This window comes from Penaeus monodon, chromosome 13 (assembly GCF_015228065.2).
Source record: "Penaeus monodon isolate SGIC_2016 chromosome 13, NSTDA_Pmon_1, whole genome shotgun sequence".
NCBI classification, from domain to species: Eukaryota; Metazoa; Arthropoda; class Malacostraca; order Decapoda; family Penaeidae; genus Penaeus; species Penaeus monodon.
In genome coordinates, this window is record NC_051398.1 from 35,266,029 (window position 1) to 35,277,849 (window position 11,821).

Sequence of the window (11,821 nt, forward strand, 5' to 3'; positions counted from 1 at the left end):
AAAAGTTGTTTGTTGCAAGAGGTATGAATCCCACAAGCTCTGCCCTGTCCATTACTGTTGACTGTGAGAATTGCAAAATCAGTGATAGAAGACTCAAGCTTGTGTTAATAGAAGGGTTAATTAAACCTGAAACATCTTTTAGGTTTTACATGCCTTTATTATATTGTTCATTTAATAGAGTCCTGATTGCTGATATTGCAAAGTGTACAGAGCTCAACCGAAAGTTATAATCACTGTCAGCTCTTTTCAACAATACGTTGGTGCATGTGTCTGTGTGTGTGTACATAAGAACAGTATATAAATGCTGTAGAATATACTGATAATATTGTTTTATGTAACTTGATACTCCAGTGATATTATACAAGGGAATGTTGTGTAGAAAGGAACTGGATTTTTCTTGGTGCAGTTGGGATATATATATATTATATTTCTGTTTATTTGAATGTGTTTATGGTGCTGTAAGGGTTAGATTGCAATCCACTATCTAGCTTTGTGAACATTCTTATGTCATACAATCATTTGCTTTCACATTTCCTTAATATCAGTAACTGTAAAGTAGAGAAGGTATAGATAATTTCTGTAGAATTGTTGTTGGAAGCAATGTAAACTTATTGATTAAAGTACCAGTGCATTTTGTATGAATTCAGAGTGTCTTGTAAAAAAAAGTAACTAGAGAAATATGATATTAAAAATCATTGTCATTTGTATCTGCTGTGTAGATGATACAGAAGACTAAAATGCAGCTAAAAGCATCAGGCATAAAATGGATGAAGTATACTAAGATAAAAACAGGCAAATTCTTTATAGTACCAATTTATCCATGAGAGTTCAGTAAGTTGTAAAGTTGTTCTTGATGCTGTTAACTTTCCTAGTAACCCTTTATTATCAGAATATTCTACTGTATCTGTAATTATATTTTGTATATGTATATTTAACATAGGATATTTTTTGTAGTAGACAAATTTGTATCATTTTGCATTTTATTTGTAATTCATATTTAAATACTGTGCATTTCTTTTAAAGTGATTTTATGTAGATGAAGAGATTTTATTTATAGATGGCTTTTCATTTGGATTTGATGGTTGAGATGGTTGAGCAATAAGAAGAATTCCAATACTATGATTCCATGTTTTCTTTAGTTTAATACTTATCCTTGAGATACAGATGAAAAACAATTTTTAGGTTATGTCATATAAGATGTTTTTGTTTCTGTATTATACTGTCTTGCAAAATCTCTCCATGATAACTTACTAATTTTTTTAGATGAATGCGTAATGTTTGTATATGTGAATGAAAAGAGAGATACTTGATTGTAATTTTTGGTCAAGTGTTATAAACTATGAGATGAAGGTTGTTGTTAAAAGATTGTTTATGGGATATTTTTGTAAACATTATCTTGCAGGTTACAAGCTTGCTTGTTGAGGTCCTAAGAGTTTTTTTTTAATTTTGATGTATTAGTGTGACATTAATTAATGGGGTAGGATAGGATAGAAGAATCAATAGTATGAGAATTATTTTTAGTTGTAAAACTTACGATCAGGTATAACTTCTTACAAAACAAGCAATCCACAGCATACCTGTCTTTAAGGAATCCTCAGGTCAGATTCTGAAATATCACCTGAAACCTGGAGTGTTACTAAGTGGCAGTTGGAGGTTCATAGGAGTAGTTGCCTCTGTGATGGCATGAACTAGTGTTGTTACTCCCGTGAAGACACTTTGTTCCACCAGAGTCTGTCTTCTCACATTTCCAAGAGGACATGTTACTCTTTCTGCCACAGAAGGATCAATGAGTGCTGAGGGCATGCTTCTGTTGATGACCTACATTTAACTCCAGTTAATACATTTCGCATGTCCATGTCAAGTTTTATTTCAGCGTTTGGGGCACGTGACTGAGAATTTGATTTTGTTCCTGTACCACTTTTCATATATATCAACTAAGTCATGAATCATAAACTGTTAACTATAATATCAGTATTGCTCAGCACTTCTGGACTTTGAGTTAACTTCACTAGGTCCTGAAATGTTTAAAATCATTTTATTTTATAGAACTGGTTACTTAAGCTATAACACTGATCATGCACATTGTATCAGTATTAGGGGAGCCTGGCCAAACCAACCATCCAAAGTATCTGTGCACTTAGATTTATTCCAGTAGTATATACTGGGAGACTTAGAAACTTTTCAATAGATATGTGTATATGTATATATGTATAAATGTATGTGTGTAATCATACCATCTTTGCCTCTGACTTTTACCCCTCCTTTTCTTTCTCTTCTCTCCTCCATCTTAACCTTTAACAAAGTTTTCCTGTAAGAATTTTCCCTTATTCTCTTTGAGCACATATACAGTACACATACACATTGCACATACACACACAGAGCAATTTGATAGATGTGTATTTGCATACTTGTAATTAGATTTTTTTGTTAATATAAACTTTTGTTGTATTTTGATCAAGCACTGAAGTTTTCATTGCTTGCCTGACGAAGAGTACATGAAATGCAACATTTTGGTGATGAAATTATTACATGTATTTTTCTGATTTGAGACGTCCGCTTACTTAAATCTGATAAAAGTTTTCAAATAGAATTCTGTACAAAAGTTTTAGATTTTTAATGTATGAAAGTGTTGTATTCAAGATTAACAGTTGTGTGAGTGATAGATAAGTATATACTTATGTTAGTGTAAATATATACATGTGAGTAAACAGGGAGGTAAAAGTCATGATGAATGATAAATTATATGCAGCAGAATCTTTGACTTTTATTCCACATGTTGATTTTTAAATTTTGGGACCCTAGAACTTTTAAAAAATAGTTTTCCAAACTGAAATGTTTTACTTTTTAAAAAGCATTTGGCTTTTGTAGAACATTACATTATATTGTCTTACATGTTAGTTGACTTGTTAAAATTCTACAGTGCAGGGGTAATATTTTATTTTGTGATTGTTAAATTATTTCCTCACTAAAAAAGTGCAAGTTTCTGCCCAATAATGCAAAAAAAGTGTACCTCTTTCTTCAGACAGACCGGTTATTTTTTAAAGATACTCTAATGGGGTGTAGGAAACCAAGTAGGTGGTGTATATTGAAGATTTCCTCTTCTTATAGCTGTTGCAGGTTCTGGAGTTGCTTTGTTTTGTGGGTGTCTGTGTCATCTTTTTAGAGTTCAAAATAAAGATTTACAGCTAAATGAGATTTCTTTTTTTCTTTGTAAAAGAAATGATTGGCTTGAATGTCCCTACTTTTTCATGAATTTTTTCCCCGTAATTTGTTTTTTGAGGCTCAAGTCCTTGTTGCTTCTCAATATCCTAAGTGGAGTTGCATGTTGAGGTGATGCAATTTGATTTGGAGATGTGCAAGGACAGCAGTAAGAATCATTATTTATTTGGGAAACCCGCAGCAACATTTAATGAGGGTGATAATTTCTTTAATCATACTTCATACTTTCTCTTATGGAGACTTTCCCCCCCAATCCCTTGCCCGTTGCTATCGTGGGGGGGCCTTGGAGGCGGAGACTGGGCCCCAAAATGATGGGGAACCCCCAAAAACCCTTTGGGGATTTCAGCCCTGATTTAACCCAAATTTTTGGGGCATGGTCTTTTTTTTCCCCCCCCCTTTTCTTTTCTGCCCCTTCCCCAAAAACCCTTCTGCACCCCACCTCCTAAGGTTTTGAAGCCGTGCTGAAAGGAGGGAAAGGGCTGACATTGTGCCAGCCCCTGAAGGGCCTGGGGGGAGCCAGGGCCCCGGTATTCCCCGATTTAGTTACCCCCCCCTTTTACCCCTCAAGGGGACCCTTGAGGGGTGGATTTTTCTTACCCCCAACATAACCAGGTTAAAATTTCCCAATTAATGAAAACTTACCCCCCACTTTTAGGGGCAATGAGGCTTGCCCCTTTATAAAATAGCCCCAACGATTTTAAACCCCCCCAGTTTCCCCTGACCCCAGGTTTCCCCTTTGACCCGGCTCCAAAAACACTGCAATAACTACCCCCCCTCAATCCCCTACTAGTACATTTAGCCAACAAACCCAACCCTTTAAAAAAACATTTTCACTCCCCCAGAAATCTCAACTTCAAAAACCTTTTTACCCCCAAAAACCTCCAACATAAACCCAAACCCCTTTCCCCCCATATTAAACCTTCCACCCCTTTTTGCCCACCCCCCCAAACACACCCCCCTTTTAAACACAAATCCATCTTCGTCACCCCCCCGGCCCTTTACTACCCCAAATCTCTACAAAAATTTTTGAAACCCTCTTCATTGCACCCAAAAGGGGACCGATTTTTCGTAAATCCCTCCCACAGCTCCCTACTCTGAAAAACACCCTTCTTTTCCAAAACAATTTCCCCAAAAAAAAAAATGGGAAAAGTCCCCTTTCTGTACCCGGGCCCCGAGGCCCCCTTTCTTGCACAGAAACACCCAAAAAACCAAAGGGCTATAGCATTAACAAAACTAACAGACCTTTATGGAACCCCCACCCTTGCATACCCCCATCCCCCCCCTCAATATTTGCCCGGAACATTTTTCATCTCCCGGGAAAATTTGCCCAATCATAAAAGATTGGCCCAGATTGTGGAGAAGATCTACTTGCCTTCTCACAGACTATGATGCAACATCGTAAAAATGCTACTCCTTCCCCCTCGAGGTCATCGAAAAAAAACCCCTAACAAGCCAAAATTCCTTCCCGTAACATGACCTTCCCTTTTAAACGTCTACATGGAGGAGAATCCCCCCCTTTTTTGTCCATCCCAAAACCCTCCTCCACGTCATTTCCAAAATTTTTTGGCGTCTAGGAACCCAGCCAAACATTGCCGTTCCACAGCCGATGCCCCTATGGGGCCCAAACCGGGCCAAAACCCGATCTAACTGCCCTGCACAATCCCCCCCCCCCCCCCCCCCCCCGCACATGTGCCAACTGGGGGCGGCCCCCATAATATTTTTTTATAGGGGTTGTCCCCCCTTTAAAAAATTTTGAGTCGGGGAAAGGCAACTCTCAGTTTTCAAACTTGGACTCACACTACGTGAAGCCAACAAAAAGCCGTGGGACGGGGGGTTTCCCCCTTACTCCTTACTCCGGGTGAAGACGGGGCCTTTTCTACCAATTCTCCCTAACCCCCCCCCTACTTAAACCCCCCTTTCACCTCCAACCTTCCCATAAAACTCTTTTGCCATCCTAAATCCGGGACCTCCAATCTTACAAACAGATACTTAAAACCCACCACTACAATCCCAACACCTTCCCCTCCCTCCTCGCACAAACCCGTAACAGACAAAAAAAAACGTTCCACCCCTCTTCCCCTACCACACAATCACCTCCCCCTTTCCCTTTTGCTCCTATGCTTGAACACCAGTCCTCTTTTCCCCCCCCCTCACAAAAAAATTCCTTTATCTCCCAAAACCCCCAAAACCAACTCGGGAGAAGAAACCTTTTAAAATATTCAAGTTTTCCCTAATGAAAAACCCGACCCCCAAAACCCCCAAATCTTACAACTCCTGCCCTTCCAAAACTCCCAAATAAATGCTGATATCCATCCCCTCCCAACGTTCCCCCCTACACCCCATCCTCCTACCCCTCCCAACCAGCCCCTCCCCCCCCACCCCAACCCCGCCCCCATTAACCCTCCCCCCATCCCCTCTATCCCCTTTCCCCTCCCCCCCTTAGCACGTTAATCCCTTATGTAACTCATTAAATCTCATAAAAAAAAAAACACCACCAGGAAATCCCAATCCCCCACATCCCTTAAATGCCGTGCCCCCCGTTTTGGGGGGGGGGAAAAAAACTCGTACCTCTGCTTTTTCCCCCCCCCTATCCCCTCTTCCCCCCGACCCCCAACCTAAACAGACCTCCTTACAGAAACCCCAAACTTTTTTTCTTTCCCCAAACTATTCTCTTTCCTAGAAAATACATATTTTTATCCCAATCTAACCCCTTTCCTTTCCCGACCCTAACCCTTTTAATCACCAATTCCTTTGCCCAGCTTAGACAACTAACACTAACTCAACCCCCCTTTCCCCCAAAATTTAAATTAGTGCTACATGACCCCTTTGATTTATAGCCCATTTTTCTTGCTTTTTAAAAACCCTTAAAACCTTAACCATTATGGAGACTTTCCCCCCCAAACCCCCTTTCCCTTGCTGTCGTTGGGGGGGGGGGGGCTTTTGGGGCGGAGACTGGGACCCAATGATGGGGAAATTCCCCCAACCTTGGGGTCCCGCCCTCGACTCAACAATTTTGCCCGGGGCTTTTTTTTTCCTTCCCCTTTTCGTTTTCTGTCCCCCTTTACCAAACCCTTTTTGCTTCCCCCCCTAAAGGGGTGAGGGGCCCCTGCTGAAAAAGGGTGAAAGGCTGACATTGTGCCAGGGCCTGAACGGCCTGAGGGGGCCATGGCCACGGGATTCCCCCGATTTAGTTTCCCCCCGGGCCCCTTTCCCCCCAAAAGGGGGCCCTTTAGGGGGGGACTGGGTTTTTACCCCCAACCTAAAACCGGGGGTTTCCATGGCCAGTAAAAAAAAAATTTCCCCCCTTTAGGGGGAATGAGGGGTCGCCCCCTTTTTCAAATACCCCCCAAAGATGTAAACCCACCCCCGTTCCCTGACCCCAAACTCTCCTTTGCCCCCGGGTCCGAACAATGCAATAAAATACCCCCTCATCAATGCCTCCCAGTACAATAGCCCAAAAATCAAAAACCCCTTTAAAAACATTTCCACTCTTTCCCCCAATCTCAACTTTAACACCCCTACCCCCCCAACCTCCAAATTTAACCCCCCATCCTCCCCCTTTTTAATACCTTAAAGCCTTTTTTGCCCACCTCTCCCTAATCTTCCTCCCCAAAAAACTACTCCCTCTTTGTCACCACCCCCGCCCCTTTTACTACCCCAATCTTGAAAAACCCTCTTTAGCCCAGCCCAAATGGGACCCATTTTTTTGTGGTCCCCCCACAGCTCCCTACTCTGACAACACTCTTCTCTTTCCCAAAAATGGGCTCCAAAAAAAAATAGGGAAAATCTCTTTTCCGTGGGCCCATCCGAAACCGGGGGGTCCCGTCTTGTCACAGTAACATCCCAAAAAAAACTATAGCTTAAAAAACTAACGCCCTATATGGTAAACCCCCTCCTTGCAGAACCCCATCCAAACCCCCAATACTTGCACCGGGAAAAGTTTCAAACTCCCCCCGAAAATTTCTCAAACTATGGGAAAAAATTTTGGGCAGATTTTGGGAAAAACCTACTTTCCCGTCTCACAGACTATGATGAACTCAGTACAATGCTTTCTCCAAATTTCCCCCCCGAGGTCATCGAAAAAAACCCCCAAAATAGCCAAAAAATTTTCCACCCTGACTGAACCCTTTCCCCCTTTAAATCTACATAGGAGGAGAATCCCTCCCTTTTTTTCTTACCAACCCCCTCCAAAGGTCAGTGCCAAAAATTTTTTGGCGTCTAGGGGCCCCAGCCAAAAAAATTTTTCCTTCCACAGCCAGAAACCCACTATGTGGCCCCCAAACCCGGCCATACCCGATCTAAACTTCTGCCAATCACGCACATGTGCCAACTGTGGGGGCCCCCATAATATATTTTTAAGGTTTTCCCACCTACAAATTTGAGTCTGAGGGAGCAATTCTCAGATTTAAAAATTGGGCTCAACTACTTTAAGCCAAAAAAGGGGAAACACGTCGCGTGGTTTTTCTCTTACTCCTTTCTCCCAGTAATAAATTTCCATTCTTAAACCCAAACTCCTAACCCCCCCCCTACATAACTCCCCCTCTTCCAAAACCCCCTCCTTTCCCCCCGTCAAACTTTTTTGCCATCCAAACCCAGACACTCCAATTTTCTACTACAGATACTCCCAAACACCACTACAAACCCCAAAAACCTTTTCCCCCCTCCCCCCTCGAAATAACCCCCTAACAGAAAGAACAAAAGTTTTCCCCCCCCTCTTCACCTACCAACAATTAAACCCCCAAACCCTTCCTTTTTCCCCTTTCGCTTTAGACCCCATCCCCTCTTCCCCCCCTCACAAAAAAATCCTTTCCCCCAAAAATTTCCCCAACCAACTCCTCAGAAGAAAAATATTGAAAATATTCAAATTTCTTAAGAAAAAATGCCCCCTAAAACCTCCAAATCTTACAACGCCTGCTCCTTCCCCACCCCAAGTAACTGCTGATACCTCCTCCTCCCAAAAGATATCCCCCCTTAAACCCCATCCTCCTAAACCCCCCCCAAAACAGCCCATCCCCCCCCAAACCCGAACCCAAACCCCCCCACATTAACCCTTCCCCCCATCCCCTCTATCCCTTCCACTCCCTCCTTTTATTTCACACGGAACCCTTATGGGCCAAGTATCCCCCTTCCACAGGGCCCTCTGTTCCTAATCCCCTCCTTTGTAAAAAACACCCCCCACACCTCTTCCCAAACTCAGGGCCTCTCGGGTCCTTTATCCCCCCCCTCTTTGCTGCTTCCCCCTCAAAAATTCCCAAAAAAAACTACAAACCTGTATCCCTAAAGTAAAACTATCCTTTTATTTGGGAAATTTGCGGTTTCCCCTCCACAGACCTTTACCTTTGTCATACCTTTCCCTTATAAACCCCCTCTATTTTTAAGGCCCCTTTAAGAGGGCCTTTTTTTACACATCCCCCCAATTTCCAATCCCCAATTATTTTTTTGTCTTTTCCCCAATTCCCCCTTTAAAGTCTGTCCATACTTACCCCCTGCCCTTTTTTCCCCCCCTATCCTCCCTTCACCCGACCTCCCAACCCATCAGACACCTTTTCAGAATTTCCCCCACTTTTCAAAAAACCTATTCTCTTTCCTCAAAAGCAAAAATCCTCCATCTAAATTTTAAAATCCTTAACCAAAAAAACCCGAATAAAACCCCCTTTTTACTCACCAAATCCTTTGGGGGCCCAGCCCCTTAAGGACAAATAAAACACTAACTCAACCCCTTCCCTAACCCTAACTATAGTGCTACATACCTTAGATGGCCGGGACATTTATCTTTCTTTTAACCATTACCCCCCAATTCCTTTTTTCGTTGCTGTGGGGGGGGTGGAGGGGGCCCAGGCCAAAATAGGGGATTACCTCTACCTTTGGGCCCAGCCCCCCATCTCATTTTAAATTTTGGGGTCTTTTTTTTTTTCAACCCCTTTTCCCTTTTTTTTCTCTTCTTTTATTTTAAAACCTGTTTAAAAAATTAGATGTTGGTGTGGCAGAAAATTTGCAATAAATAAAATCAGCCTTTGCCTCAACTAATTCTGCATGGTCTTTTCTTCTCCTTTCCTTCTCTTTTCTTCAACCCTTCCCCTGTCCAATTCCTAAGGTGTAAGAGCCGTGTTGAAAAGATGAAAGGCTGACTTTGGCCTCAGGGAGCCATGGGCAAGGTATTCCCTTGGTTAATTGTTTAGCCCTTACCCCTCAAGGCCAGAATGAAGATTTTGCACTCTTATCAGGGGCATTGAGGCTTGCCTCTATATCAACTAGCCTCTCTGAATCTAACTTCTTTGATATTAGCTCCAACCACTGCTACTACATGCCCCTCCACGACATTTGCTGCCAACTTAACCCAACCTGAATCATCTACCCAGCTTATAAGACACCACATCCTCACTCCCGACATCCTTCGACTCACCTCCTGCACAATCATCTTTTTCAACCTCCTTCCTTATTACAACTCAACCTTATTGCCCTCACTCCTACAGTACTGTCTCATTTCAAACCACTCCCTCCTTCTGTCCTCGCCCCTCTACAATTCTCACTTCTATAAATCTTAAGTACTCTATTTAGCCCGGCTAAGTTGGACCGATTCTTTGTGATTCCCCCAACAGCTCCCTTATTTGGATAATGCCCTCCTCTTTCAACAATGTCTCCAAAAACAAGTAGGCAAAGTTTCCTTCCGCATCCGCCCCAATCACTCATATCTTGTCACAATTACATCTGAGTCTCGAGCCCATACACCATCTACCCTAGTAGACCTCACTGGCAAACCTATTCCTGCCAAACCCCATTCCTCCATTATGTACTGGAACTGTTGCCATCTCCCCGGATGATTGCCCAGTATACACTGAGAAGAAGACCTTACCTGCCTTGCTGATTATGATGCAGTATCAGTTCAATGCTGCACTGTTACCCCCTAAGGTCGCTGTGAGTCTCACATCAATATTGCCAAGATTATCTTCCGGGAGACATGAACTTCCCTATAAAGTCTATATAGGAGGAGAATCTTGCCCTGTCAAACCATATCAACAACCACCCTGTTAATGTCAGCAATGTTGGCGCTTTGGCCACCCAGCAAACCACTGTTGTTCCACAGCCCGCTGCCCTCCGTGTGCCTAACCTGGGCGTGACCGTTCAACTGCCAATTGCAGTGGCTCCCATACTGCGTTTTATAAGGGCTGCCCTGCCTAAAAGTTTGAGTCTGAGGTAGCAGTTCTAAGATACAAACCTGGCCTCACTCTACAAGAGGCCAGACAAGAAGCACGATGGCTAGTTTTTTTTAATCACTCACTACTTCAATACCATCCTTCACTCCACCTCTATCCCCTCTACCCAAGTAGTCTCTACATCTTCCTCAGTACCATTCTCCCTACTCCTCAACTTTCTACCTCTACTTTCTCCATCTCAGTCAATTTTTACCATTCTAAATCCAGATACTCCAATATTCACAACTGCCCCTATGTCTCTCCCTACTCCTCGCCTTACGTCTTGCACTAGACAATCCAAACTTTCCACCCCATCTTCTCCTACCACATCCCATCCCACACTTACATCCGCAACCCCTCAGACGCCTATCTTCTCTTCACCTCCTCATATTTTTTTCCCCCAAACCTCCCCACCCAAATACCCTCCATAAACTCTTGAGGACATTAGAAACTTCCTAAGCATGACCCAAGAGAAAGTTCCTCTCTCATGCATCTTTCAATTTCTCTACCCCGATTCCGGCTTTATTCAAAGTGACTGTCGATATTCATTCGCCTTCTCATATTCTCCCTACCCCTCTTCCTCCTACTCCCTCCCAACTTACCCTATCCTCTCCTCCACCCACCTCATAACCTCCTTCCTTACTATCCCTACCACTCCCTCCTGGATTCACAATGTCCTACCCCAGATCCCACCTTCCCTGATGAACTCCCTGATGCAACACCTTCATCTCCGTCCTCTGATACTCCACTCCTATCCCCAGATGCTCCTCCTCTTACCTCTCAGACATCCACCTCTATCCTTATCACCTGTTGATTTATCCACAATGACTCTTCTACGGTGGAACATTCGAGGTTTCCGTTCTCACAGACCTGACCTTCGCCACCTTCTATCTTCTTATAAGTCATCTGTTGTCTGCCTCCAAGAAACCTTCCTCACACACCGTCTATTCTACCCTTCCTCTCCTGTTGACATTATAGCCTTTAAAATCGTACTTTCCCAACTCAACCACCTTTCCTGATAATTGGAAACTTTAACTGTAACTTGGAATAACTATAGATACAAGAGAGGCACCCCTAGTCAGTTAAATGTCCTCATATAATTTAAAAAGGCATCAGTCTATCTTTGCCGTACGATCCGTAAACTCTTTGACAAACACCTGGCAAAATTATGTATCCTTCATAACATCATATACACCAGTCCCTGCAGTCTGGCGGCGGTTCTATAAACTACCAGGAAAACATTCTCCTCATTCTGCCCCCGTCTTCCATATCCACAATAGCCTCATCTTTGACCCTCTTCAAGTAGCTACTGAACTTAGTGCTTATTTTAGCCAAGTCAATAGTGGCTCTCACCTTTCTCCTCTCTTCTCGTCCATAAAATCAGACAAAGAGCGCACTTCCATCTCCTT